Genomic DNA, 13,606 nt, shown 5'->3' on the forward strand with positions numbered 1-13,606 from the left:
ACAGTACCTGGGTTTGTTTTGACAGGTATACTCTCTGGTACTTTATACTGTTTATAATTATTTTAAATGGGATATTTTTAAGCACCTCTTCTTGCAGAGTTTTATTCGTGATATATAGGAATGCTAATTATTTATGTGGGTTTACTTTATATCTTGCTACTTTGCTAAAATTGTTTCATCTAAGTTTTTGTTTGTCTTTGGGATTTTCCAAGAATATCATCATATTGTCTGCAAAAAAGAGATCTTTTACTATTTCATTCCCTATTCTCATCCTTTCAATTTCTTCTTTTATTGGTATTGCTAGAATTTCTGATACAATAGTGAATAATATTTGACAATGGACACCCTTGTTTCACACTCAGTTTTACTGGGAAGGCCTATATGCCCATTACAAATAATGCTTTTTTATATCAATTTAAGGAAAATTCATGTATACCAATACTTTTAGTGTTTTTAACAGAAATAAGTGTGGAACTTTATTGAAAGCTTTTTTCTATATTTGTTGATATAATCTTAAGATTCTTTTCTTTTTAATCTTTTAGCTAGCATTTATTTAGGATTTTTGCATCCATATTCATTAATGAAATTAGTCTATTCTTTTCATTTTTTGTTTTTAGGTTACCAGTGATGGAGTCATTAATTGCGACCCCATCATCATAAAATAGGTTTGATAGAATCCTTTTACCTGTTATTCCAAATAATTTATTTAATATTGGAATAAGTTGATCTTAAAATGTTTGGTAAAATTCACTTGTAATTGCAACTAGTCCTGATGTTTCTTTCTTAGAAAAGCTCATTTAAGGCCTGTTCAATTTCTTTTTCTAAGTAGATACAGAACTTAAGGCTAAGGACTGGATCTGTGATCCCTTAGTATAGGAAACTTCTTCTGTCAGTGTGGTCAATACTTTCTCTTCTTTGTTGTTTGTTGCTCATCCAAGGTTGATGTCTTGACTTGTTCATGATTTGAGTTTGAGTGTTATAGAGCTACACAAAATCATCAGCCTCATTCTTTCTTCCAGAATTATGGGAGTGCAGTGACAAAAATATAGGTCAACAACTGGTGATAGCCCAGGATTCTGTGTGTGTGTGTGTGTGTGTGTGTGTGTGTGTGTGTTTTAATTCTTTCTGGGGTCTCAGTTTGTCTGAGTCAATATCCATTCTGTGATTTAGGACTAGATGAGAATTGAGACTTAAGATTGCTTAGTTTGTCATTGCAGAAGAAGCAGTCTAGGAGGGGAAGACTTTCAGTTTCTAGCCAAAAAAACAAACAAAAAAAACCAGTTGTTATTCTTATTCACTTTGAGTCATTACAATCCAAACAATGAGCCAAAGAGGTTTGGCCTGGAACCTATCCTTGGCCATTCAAGGAAAGCCAGAGTGATTTCCTTTTAAAAGGCATTATCAAGTAGCTCCATTTAAATCACTAGAATTTTTCAAAACCTGTTTTTTTCAGAGCAGCTACATTTCATGAAGTTATAAAAGAAAATTGTTTAAAGCAATATTAACACTCCCAACATAACAAATAATAAAGGGGCAGCTAGATGCATAGTAGATAGAGCACCCACCCTGAAATTAGATGGACCTGAGTTCAAATCCAGCCTTAGACACTTGATACAAGCTGTGTGACCTTGGGCAAGTCACTTAACCCCATTGCCTCACAGAAAGAAAAAAAAATCACTGGCACAAGGAAGAGGTTAGAAAAGGTGCCCTGAAATTGTCTGCTTGGCCTACAACCAAAACATACATTTGAAAAAAATATACCAAAGTTTTTCTGACAATGATTCCACTCCGAAAAAATGACAAACTTGTAATTTTGTAGTTGAAACTCTATGTCCTCCCTTCCAAATCCTGTTGCCCCTCCCAAATCCTCCCCACCCAAAATAAAAAAAAATTTAATTGAGAAAGAAAAAAAAGAAAAAAGGCATTAATTGACTTTAACTCCCAGATAGGCACAGGCTATCAGACTTGGCAGAGAGTTCTGGAAAGGACTGACCTCAGAAATAGCAACAACAAAAGCAAAGATACCTGAAGATTTGTCTTTTGTGACCTTAGCACCAAAACTATTTTTTGTTTATCTAAATGCAGTAAAATTTTATGGATGCAACCTCACAGCAAACATTGGTATTTAATAGATTATGGCATTGTAAGGAGAAGAGACAGGATGTAAGAAGAAGGCGATCTATGGAACAGAACACTAAACCAATGATAGACATGCTCTCCAAACTAAACATTTACATTCAACAGAAGCAGAGGCCCAAGGTAAGAATCACACCAGAGGACTGAATGGCAACAGATTAAAAGGTCTTTCCCAAAATGAACAGTTTGTTTTTATTTTGGAGGGAAAACTGAGCCAACACAGGCAACAATGGAGCAGAAAAACAATAATCAGCTTTCAGAGATTTTGTATATAGTACTGTGTTTACTCATCTGGACCAGATCACTCACAAATATCAGGAATGGTTTGAGAAAAATGGTGGGGAAATTCAGAGGCTGAGAACTTCTCAGCAGGATAATAGTTCATCTCTCTCTCTAAGAAGGCAACATTTAATGCCATCAAAAGCAAAGTACAAGAAAAGCAGAATTCTTGGTTCTTTAATATTTGCAAATGAAATTCATTTATATACTGATAGTAACAATCAAAATTCCTTTTAGTGATTTACTGAAGGCTATTCATTTGCCCAATTCCTGTGGTGCATCTCAACTAATCAGTACTATTGGAGTCACCTTGAATAGTGACAAGGACATGCTCCTGTAGAGATGAGATAAAGACTTAACTAAAGTTTTCATCAGACCATCGGCAACCATTGATGAAACCAATGAATGTTTACCTCAGGTTGAAGTCAGTCCCTCTCTAGCCCAACTAGCAGAAGAGGTTTTGAATGCCATTAGGTTCCTCTCATGTAGCGAAGAATCTGATGCTGATTCTTTTGAGATTTCCAAAGACAGAGAATCCAGTGCTCATAGAAAAACTGACTGAAATTTTCCAGATTAGATGACATAAGACCAAAGGATGCTTCCATTGTCTGTCACTATAAAGGAAAAGGAAATAGATTGTCCTGTGACAATCACGGAGTTCTCTTTCTTAGTTATAACTGGCAAGTTTCTTTGCAGAGTCTTCCTTAATAGACTGATTTTTCACCTGGAAGGCAGTCATCTACCTGAGAACACTTTTGGCTTCAGAAAGAGCCTTGACATCTCTAGGAAAGATTCAAACATATGTAATATTAATTTACCTGACCAGGATCTTTGATAGTCAATTGTAAAGGCTTTTGGAAGGTTATGAAAAAAAAATTAGTTACCTGGATAAATTCATAAATATAATATGCCGGTTCTACAACAACATGCTTGCATAAGTTCTGGATCATGGACAATGCTCTCATGCCTTCCTAGTCACCAAGGAGTGAAAAATGACTGAGCTTGCTGTCATTCTTTTTTTTTAGCATGATACTTTCAACAATGCTGTCAGATGCCTTCCTTGGGGGGAGGGGGATGACATCAAGGCCAGCTACCTCACTGACAGTCATTTGATTTAAAAGGCAAGGCTAAAGTAGATAAATGGTTGGAGAGAGACTTTTGCTTACAGATGATTATGCACTCAATGCAGCTTTGAGACACAAGAAAACACCAGCCAACAACATACCATCAGTGGTGTGGAACCATTGGGTACAGCAAAAAAAGAAATTTTAAATGTGGTTAAGTTCCCTTTCTTTGGCAGTTTACCTTCCAGAGTTGTCCATATGATGAGATTTACACACATTACCAGAATTATTTCAGTGGTTGGGAAACTGCAAAAGGGGGGATATAGGGGAGTAAGGATGTATTAAGCTGTCTACTGAAGTGAAGGTCTACAAGAGCCATTGTTCTAATCTCATTGTTGTATGCCTATGAAATCTGGACAGTTTACCAGTAACATGCCAGAAATCTGAATTACTTCCATTTGAAGTTTATTAGGAAGATTCTGAAAGTCACCTGACAAGATAAAGTACCAGATGAAGAGGTCCATTCTCAAGGTAAAGTTCCAAGCATTCAAATTTTACCACAGAGAGTGTAACTCTGGTGGACTGTCACATTATTCACTGAATGCCAAAAGTTCATTTTGCTAAAAAGATTATTTCATGGAGAACTCAGACAAGAAAAGTACACACAAGGAGGTCAGAAGAAGTGATACAAGGACACTCAAGTTTGCTCTGAAGAGCTCTGGAATTGATTGAAATATTGGGACCACTGACACAGAATTGCCCCGCATATTGTGACTCTTACTGAAGAAGGCACCAGGCTCTTTTAGCAAAGCTGAATTTCAATATCTCACAAGAAACATGAGATGTATAAATTTAGACACTTCTCTACTCCAAATGTTCACATTGACTATTTGTGCTCAACCTGTGATAGAGCATTCTGGATTCACATTGGTCTGATCACCCACAGTTGAATATAATGTTCTGTGATTTCAACATATTGATGTCATTTTGTTCCTCTTTAAGCACAAAAGAAAACAATCAAGTAAGCTATCTGCAGAACCTGATTGACCCCAGCTTCTGGTTCTCCAAAAGCCATAAAAAGACCCAAATACATGATCTGGGAGGATTTCTAAAGATTTTGTGAGTCACCTTCTGCTGCCTTGAAGACCAGATTAATTTCCATGTGGAAATTAGGGGAGGTGCAAGCTAAGACCCAATGTGTTTTTGTTATATATACTTGCTGTGTCAAGGTAAAATAAGCCTCCTTTTCTTTCATTTCAGACCAACATCAAACATATACTTAGAAAGTCCTGGCATTAGACGTATCTCCAATTTCCCTAGTCTTAGACTTTGTTCTGCTCTTAAAGCAGCCTAAGATCCTTATTAATTTTTTTGACTGCCCCATCATACTACTCACTCATGTTGAGGCTGCTGTTCACTAAAGCCTCCAGATATTTTTCAGAACAACTATGTAATTATGCCTTTCCTATCTTATACATGTGATACTGTTTTTTTTGGTTATTTCTTTTTAGGTTTCTGCAAGGCAAAGGGGGTTAAGTGGCTTGCCCAAGGCCACACAGCTAGGTAATTATTAAGTTTCTGAGTCTGGATTTGAACCCAGGTACTCCTGCCTTCAGGGCCGGTGCTTCATCCACTACAACACCTAGCTGCCCCTTTGGTTATTTTTTTTAACCAAAGTGTAAACTTTGTCTTTATCCCTAACAAATTTAATGTTGTTAGATTTAACCCAAAGCTCTGACCAGGAATCAGTGAACTATAGCACAGGGACCAAATTTATCCCTCCTCCATTTGAGGAAGATCCATTTGAGCCTTAACTTATCATCCAGTATTAGCCATCCTTCTGTGTCATCTGCAGATTTGATGGGCATATCACTTATGCCTTCAAGACACTGATAAAATATTTAAGCACTACTGGTTTCATGGTAACTCCACTACAGACCTGCCATGCAGACCCTAAACCATCAAAATTGAGTCTTCCATCTAATCAATTCTGAATATGATTATTTTTGTCTAATCCAAATGGTTTCATCTTTTCCATGAGAATAATAATAATAATAATAATAATAATAATAATAATAATAATAATAATGTTATTGTTTAGTCATTTTTTTAATTCTGTTTGGGGATGTTCTTGGCAAAGATACTAGATTGGGTTGCCATTTTCTTCTTCAGCTCATTTTGCAGAGACGAAACAGAAATACAGGGAAGTGACTAGATCAGGGTCACTCAGCTGGTCACGCATCTGAACTAGGATTTGAATTCAGGAAGAGGAATCTTCCTGACTTCAGTTCCAAGTACTTTATCCATTGCTAAAATGTAAGTCAGGGATTTTTAACCTGAAATCTATAGATTCCCCCAAAGAGGGTTCATGAATTCAAATGGAGACAAAATTACATCTTTATTTCAATATAATTGGTTTTCTCTATAATCTTATGTATTTTACTCAGCTGAAAACATTCTGAAAAGAGTTCCAGGCATCAACAGAATGGCAAAGGAATCTATGAGATAAACAAGGTTTAAAAACTCTAATCTAGGTAAACTATACCCACAGAATTTCCCTAATCTAAGAGTTAGAAAAATACTATCTAAAATATCATAATGTTGGTGTGACTTCACCTGTTCTTGATTATCACCATTTCCTGTTTTAAATATCTATCAACCATGTCTATAATCCTTTACTAGAGAATATCTTCAGGAATCAAAGTCAGGTTTACTGATCTATAATCTGGAGATTCAGTTCTCTTTCCTCTTTTTTTAAAAATAAGGATCCTATTTGAACATTTAGTGCTTCTGTTTTCCATGATCACATGGAAATTATATCATAATATCTTTCATAGGTTAAGGATATTAGCTTAGTCATATACATCAAGTCTTTATGGATTGAAAAAATATCCTTTTCTCCAGGCCAGGAGACCTGATTCATCAATAGCTGCTAGAACTGCTCTTTATCTTGGGGATCAGTTTTCTGACAGTCATTTCTTTCCATCAGTCCTGTGTAAAAAGAATTCTCCTCCTTGGAACAGCTAGCTCCAGTGTGTCTCTGATAATTGTCTCACAATACAGGATCTGGTGGCAGGCCTCTGTGGAATGTTTGCCCAGTATTTTGAGTGTTTTACTGACATCTAATGGACACGTATGGAAATGCTACTATTTGGAAAGTAGGGAAGCATAGCTATTGTGTGGTCTGAATGGAAAAAAAAATTACTCCAAAATATAAGTGGGAATTTTGAAGTTGTGACTTTATTATTCATATCTTCCTCTGATTATCAATTTGATTTATCAACAATCATTTATTGGGTGTCCATCATGTGCTGACAGACACGGACCTAGTCATAGAGTCAAGAAGACCTGAGTATAAGCCTTGATATGTAATGACACACATTGTCTGTATTTCATTGGACAATTCATTTCACTTCTCCATGTTCCTGACAATTCTCTAAGACTGTAAATTGCAAAGAATATGCCAGTTTGCTTTCCTATATGGAGTCTCTTCATCTGAGACTTTCTTGTTCCAGGTACTATGCTAGACACTGAAGTTGTAGGGCTTTATAGAATGAAATCAACCTTGAAGCTATACCATGTCCCTTTTTTGAGTTTTGCTAATGGCATATGATGCTGAGTTACATGATAAAGATAGTAACCATCTCTCAGGACCTGATGCCTATAAATTCAGATGTCTTTTTGAGAAAATCAAGAGGGCAAGTCCTGGATTGTGTGTGTCTGAACACAAATCAATATGGATTCTTCACCTTTTAGCTGGGTTGTTTGCTTTGCTATAGGCACAGACCCTAATTATACTTTTAATAGTAAAGGTTTTAGATTCCTTTGAAGAGGATTTATTCATTAGCTAAGGCAGTATCACATTAAAATTGTAGTCACAGGAATATTATAATCTTCAATAATAATAACATTAAAACTACAGAATAGTGGGGTAGCTAGGTTGCACAGTCAATAGAGCACCAGCCCTGGAGTCAGGAGGGACGTGAGTTCAAATCTGACTTCAGACACTTAATAATTACCTAGCTGTGTGAACTTGGGCAAGTCATTTAACCCATTATCTTGCCAAGAACCCCACAAAAATAAACTTTCCAGAATACTCATTCTTGTAGCAAGTTATAAGTAGCTATTTTTGTTTTTTTAAGGTGGATTCTTCCCAATCTAAATTGCAAATATTATTTCCCTTCTATCATTGACTGACTCTGTAATTAGTTTCTAATCAGTTAACTTCCATTAGCTTTTAAAAGGAAAGATTTCTTGACAGCAATAACCTTCCCTTCTGCAGTCAAAGATACAATCTCCTCTTATTACTCCCTCCATCCCTAGGGACAGCAGTTGCTACAAAGCATTTGTCCCACCAAGGTGACTTGCAATTGTGCCATAGATTCTCCACAAGTGGCTCCATTGCTGGGAGCATCCTAGTCTGGGTGGAGCAAATTGCTCCTCCAGGTCAGACAGCAGGTCCTGGCCACCCAGTGGCTCTGCTGACCTTTCATACCTCACAAGTAATGGCCTAGTCTATTCCATTTCCAATTCCATTCTTCATTGAAGCAACATCAGGGTCACATGGAGGTATCAAGGTGAGGAGATAAACCTTTAACTCCCTCCCCAGAGGATGACAGTACTTCATCCTCCTCATTCAAAGGGCAGCCATAAAAAGACATTCATTTAATGCGTTTTGTATGTACAGTAAGTTCTCCATGAGCAAACAATGAAACAACCTTTTCTTCACCAGAAAGGAATCAGACAAGAAACAGCTGGAGATTGCTCTGAAGTGCAGATCAGGAGTCCTTCCACGTGGTCCTCAGGAGTAGCTCCACCCCCAGTCTCCACCTGGAAACCATATTAAGCAGAGCATTCTGCACATATTTTTCTGAAACTGATATTTTCTCAGTCTTTTATTGCTCTGCTTCCAAATCATGTTTTAAACTCCTCTCAAATCTATTACATGACTTTGTAAGTAGAGGTAAAATTTTCAGGTGTAGAGGCAGTTTCTCTTTGCCTTTTAAAGCATTCCAATTTGTTTTTTTTAAAGAATTATTCCAATTGATTTACATGATTTTTCTAATTTGTTAAACAATTAAATTTTGCCAGATCATTCAGAAAAGCCCACTATGATTAGGTTAAACCAAACTCTATCGACAAGTCATAAGACAATTTTCATCCAATTCTAATTATATACTATCACTAAATATTTCTGCTAAGGAGAGGTCCAAAGCGAGGCAGTTATCACTTGCCTTCAAAATTTTTTCACATCAGCCATTTCTGAAATATAGTTATAATTTAAAATGTTGGTTCACCTTGGAATATTTTCCTAGTCATTCAGCCCTTTAGTCAATCCCACTAAATATTTTTCTTTCCAACCTGATCAAAGATGTGTTTAAAAAAGAATCTTCCATTAATTGAAATAATCAAAGAAGGATACTTCTTTTAACTGGATCAATCAGGGTTCATCAGTCCTCATCTAGTCACTACCCTTATGTTCAGGGAGAATAGAGTGCATCCCTAAATTTTTACCTACAATATCTTCAAATGATTAATTTGCTTTATTCAGATATTGAATAGTCAAGTGATAATTGCAGTCAATGATTTAAACAATGCCAAATCATGATTTTAAGAAAAATGTTGTAGCAAATTTGAATATATTCCATCCTTTGTTCCCAGAACTTTATTTTAGTACCTTCAAAACAAAATGCAATTAAGTTTGTTTTAACTGCTCATTATCAAACCACAATCATTTAAAGTACATAGTAAAGTATTAGAAGTATTTTCTCTTTTAGTTAACACAAATTCTTTTAAAACAACAAGTAGCACTGCTTATTTAGGAACTGATTGAACTAAATATTGTTGCTGCACTTAACCACAAGGCTTTCAAAATTCCTGAAAAATTAACAATTGTTCAAGTCAATTAACGATTATGTCTGCTTAAGCATACCACTATTAAAGCTAACAATCTTCAATCCTATAGCAGTAACTAGACAATATTGAATATAATTTGGTGCTGTGTGGAAGAGAAAGAGTCCTATTTCCTCTAAGAACAGGATTTTTACAGTCTTGTGACAATATGGGAACTGTTAATGCTGGGCTTCTATGACCCTATCTTAGGGGTCCTTTGGCTGGATGAGTGGGAGGATTTTGGAAAGGGTCTTCACTCCAATGCTGGCCTTGAGAGAACTATTCAATGGGTAGCCTTCAGTTTAGAGAAAGAGTTCAAAAAATTCAGTCACCATCATCTCTGCTGAATTATATTTTGGCAAGTAACACCCCATTAGCTTGTAAATCCACTGGTGTTTATATTAAAGTAATTCTTGCTGTTTAGGTGACTTAGTATTGAAATTTTCATTTATTATTGTTATTATTTCAATTATTATTGCCTGCAGACAATGTTTAAAACAAGAAAATATATAGATGATTCAAGTTAAGCTGTATCTTGAGGCAAGGGACTAGTCAAGATGACCTTTTAAATGTCAGCTTGAAGCTTATATTTGAAAAGCATGACTGTCATTTAAATGAAGGAAACTAATATGCTACTATTTTTAAAACTCTATGGCGAGGTGTCAAAAGTGGTTTGCTTGCTATTGTTGTCTATAATTTCAAAGACTCAGAAATGATGCCTTATGTGTGTATGAGCTCCTTGAAGTCGGTTTCATCAAAACAAAACAAAACAAAACAAAACAAAACAAAACAAAAACCCTTAATAAATTCTTGAAGCATTTCCGTGAAGTATGGAACAAGAGATAGGATGTCTGTCTTGCAGATGGACAAAAGACCAAGGGCCAAAGAAGTTTTTAAAAAGTCTCCCCCTTTGTAACTCCCTTACCAGCAGTCTTTCCTGCTACAGTGTTTTCCTAACCAATGTGTCAAGACATTTAGTTTTGTTACACAAATATTCTCAGTTGTATTCTTGTTCCCCTTTGACAACAGAGGGGAGTAGAGTGAAGGTGCAGTGGGTGCCCTGGAGTTAAGAAGTGAGTTCAAATCCAACCTCAAGTACTTGCTTGTTGGATCATTTGGGCTACAAGTCACTTAACCTTGGTCTGCCTCATTTTCCTCAGCTATAAAATGGAGTAGCACTTACTGCCCAGAATAGTTGTGAAGAACAAATGAAATAATGTTTGTAAAGGACTATTTGTGAGTGACTGTCACATAACAAGCATTTTATTAATGCTATCTTGTCATTATTAGGATTTGGAAATCAAAGTTAATTTGTGGAATGGTTAGGAATAGGCATAGGGATGGAAGAATGAGTCCTTTTTTCTTCTTCCTTGCCTGATTTGTCCTAACAAGTTTCAGGCATCATAGACTAAATGATTCTTAATGCCCTCGAAATCAAAACCATAGGATTTAAAAGAGAAGTGTACATATTGACTAGTTCATCAGTCTCATAGGTGAGGAAAATGAAGGGAAGTGACTTTCCTAAGGTTTCCACAGTTAAGTAGTAGAACGAATATCTGAATCCAGGTTTTCCCACTACAAATGATAGTATCAAGTTTAATTTTTTCTTTGTATGAAACCATAAGGGAAATAAATAAATAAAACCTACTAAAAGATTTTTTTAAGTCATGGAAAATTCTTGGGATGTGTTGACGTGTGAATAATAAATCATCACAATCTTAGTGACTTTTCTTTCATATATATATATATATATATATATATATATATATATATATATGTATGTATATATGTATATATATAGTACAACATTCAGTCCATATTTGATGAATGAATAAATGAAAGTCATATGCCCAGAGCCTCTACTGAATTCATTTTGATTCAGTTTCTTGTAATTCAGATAAAAATCTTGGTCTATAAGCCTATGTAAACTTGCCCTATGTAAACTTGTCTCTGTTGAGTCCCTTTCTTGGACTCCCTCAATCTTTCCCAGGCAAGTATTGCAGTGGAAGGAGACAAGGAAGACAAGTTTCTCCCTATACACCAAGGTCTCTGTTTATTGAACCAAATACCAGTGCTTAAATACCTCTCCAGTCTCTAATCCACTCCCACTCCTCTGGCACTTTGTAAGATAAGGCTCTGATGCTCAAGGACACCAGGTGAATATAATTTACAGTACTCCCATACACAACAATCCCTAACATGTCTCCAAAGTATATCCAGTGCTCTTGTCAATTGACTAACAGAATAAAGCAGGAAGGTAGAAAAAAAAATTCAAACAACTTCCCAATAATAACACTGTAGATCAATTTATTGCCCCTAACAATGGTATTAAATATAACCGATGATGTTTTCTAAATATCTGTCTACAAGGAAAGTTGCAGTAATGCGGTTTTTCAATTCTCACATAATCCTAGAGTAAAAAGTGATCTTCATATGTTCCACTCTGTGTCAAAATCGGGTTTGGGGGGGTTGTTTGTTTTTGCAAGGCAATGGGGTTAAGTGGGTTGCCCAAGATCACACAAGTAGGTAAATATTAAGTGTCTGAGGTCACACTTGAACTCAGCTCCTCCTGACTCCAGGGCCAGTGCTCTATCCATTGCAACACCGAGCTCCCCTGTGTCACAACAGGAATAATTTCTGTAACATTCCAGATGAGTTGTCATGCAATATGTTTAAACAGCTCTTTCATGTAAAGACTTCATTGCATAATAGATAGTGCCCTAGATGTGGTCAGGACCTGGTGCAAATCCTGTCTCAAACACTTCCTAGCTGTATGATTTAGTCACTTCTGCTCTCTGGGCCTCAGTTTTCTCATCTGTCAAATAAGGGGTTGTACCTGATAACTTCTATGGTATCTTCTAACTCTACATCTGTGATTATTTGAACACTTTCCTTCTTTCCCCATCTTTTTTTAAATTTTTTTATTAAAGATATTATTTGAGTTTTACAATTTTCCCCCAATCTTGCTTCCCTCCCCACCCCCACCCCAGAGATAGCACTCCTTCAGTCTTTACTTTGTTTCCATGTTGTACCTTGATCCAAATTGGGTGTGATGAGAGAGAAATCATACCCTTAAAGAGAACAGAATTCTCAGAGGTAACCAGACCAGACAGTAAGATATCTGGATTTTTTTTCCAAATTAAAGGGAATAGTCTGTGTACTTTGTCCAAACTCCACAGCTCCTTATCTGGATACAGATGGTACTCTCCTTTGCAGACAGCCAAAAATTGTTCCCAATTGTTGCGCTGATGGAATGAGCAAGTCCTTCAAGGTTGAACATTACTCCCATGTTGCTGTTAGGGTATACAGTGTTTTTCTGGTTCTGCTCATCTCAATCAGTATCAGTTCATGCAAATCCCTCCAGGTTTCCCTGAAATCCCGTCCCTCCTGGTTTCTGATAGAACAATAGGGTTCCATGACATACATATACCACAGTTTCCTAAGCCATTCCCCAATTGAAGGACATTTACTGGATTTCCAATTCTTTGCCACCACAAACAGGGCTGCTATAAATATTTTTGTACAAGTAATGTTTTTACCCTTTTTCCTCATCTCTTCAGGGTATAGAGCCAGTAGTGGTATCACTGGGTCAAAGGGTATGCACATTTTTGTTGCCCTTTGTGCATAGTTCCAAATAGCTCTCCAGAAGGGTTTGATGAGTTCACAGCTCCACCAACAGTGTAATAGTGTCCCAGATTTCCCACATCCCTTCCAACAATGATCATTATCCTTCCTGGTCATACTGGCCAATCTGAGAGGTATAAGGTGGTACCTCAGAGAAGCTTTAATTTGCATTTCTCTGATAATTAATGATTTAGAGCATTTTTTCATATGGCCATGGATTGCTTTGATCTCCTCATCTGTAAATTGCCTTTGCATATCCTTTGACCATTTGTCAATTGGGGAATGGCTTTTTGTTTTAAAAGTATGACTCAGTTCTCTGTATATTTTAGAAATGAGTCCTTTGTCAGAATCATTAATTGTAAAGATTGTTTCCCAATTTACTACTTTTCTTTTCATCTTGATTACATTGGTTTTATCTGTGCAAAAGCTTTTTAATTAATGTAATGGAAATCATCTAATTGGTTTTTAGTGATGTTCTCCACCTCTTCCTTATTTATAAACTGTTCCCCTTTCCATAGATCTGACAGGTAGACTAGTCCTTGATCTTCTAGTTTGCTTATAGTATTGTTTTTTATGTCTATGTCCTGTAACCATTTGGATCTTATCTTGGT

The sequence above is a fragment of the Macrotis lagotis genome, chromosome 1, assembly GCF_037893015.1.
Source record: "Macrotis lagotis isolate mMagLag1 chromosome 1, bilby.v1.9.chrom.fasta, whole genome shotgun sequence".
Classification (NCBI taxonomy): Eukaryota; Metazoa; Chordata; class Mammalia; order Peramelemorphia; family Peramelidae; genus Macrotis; species Macrotis lagotis.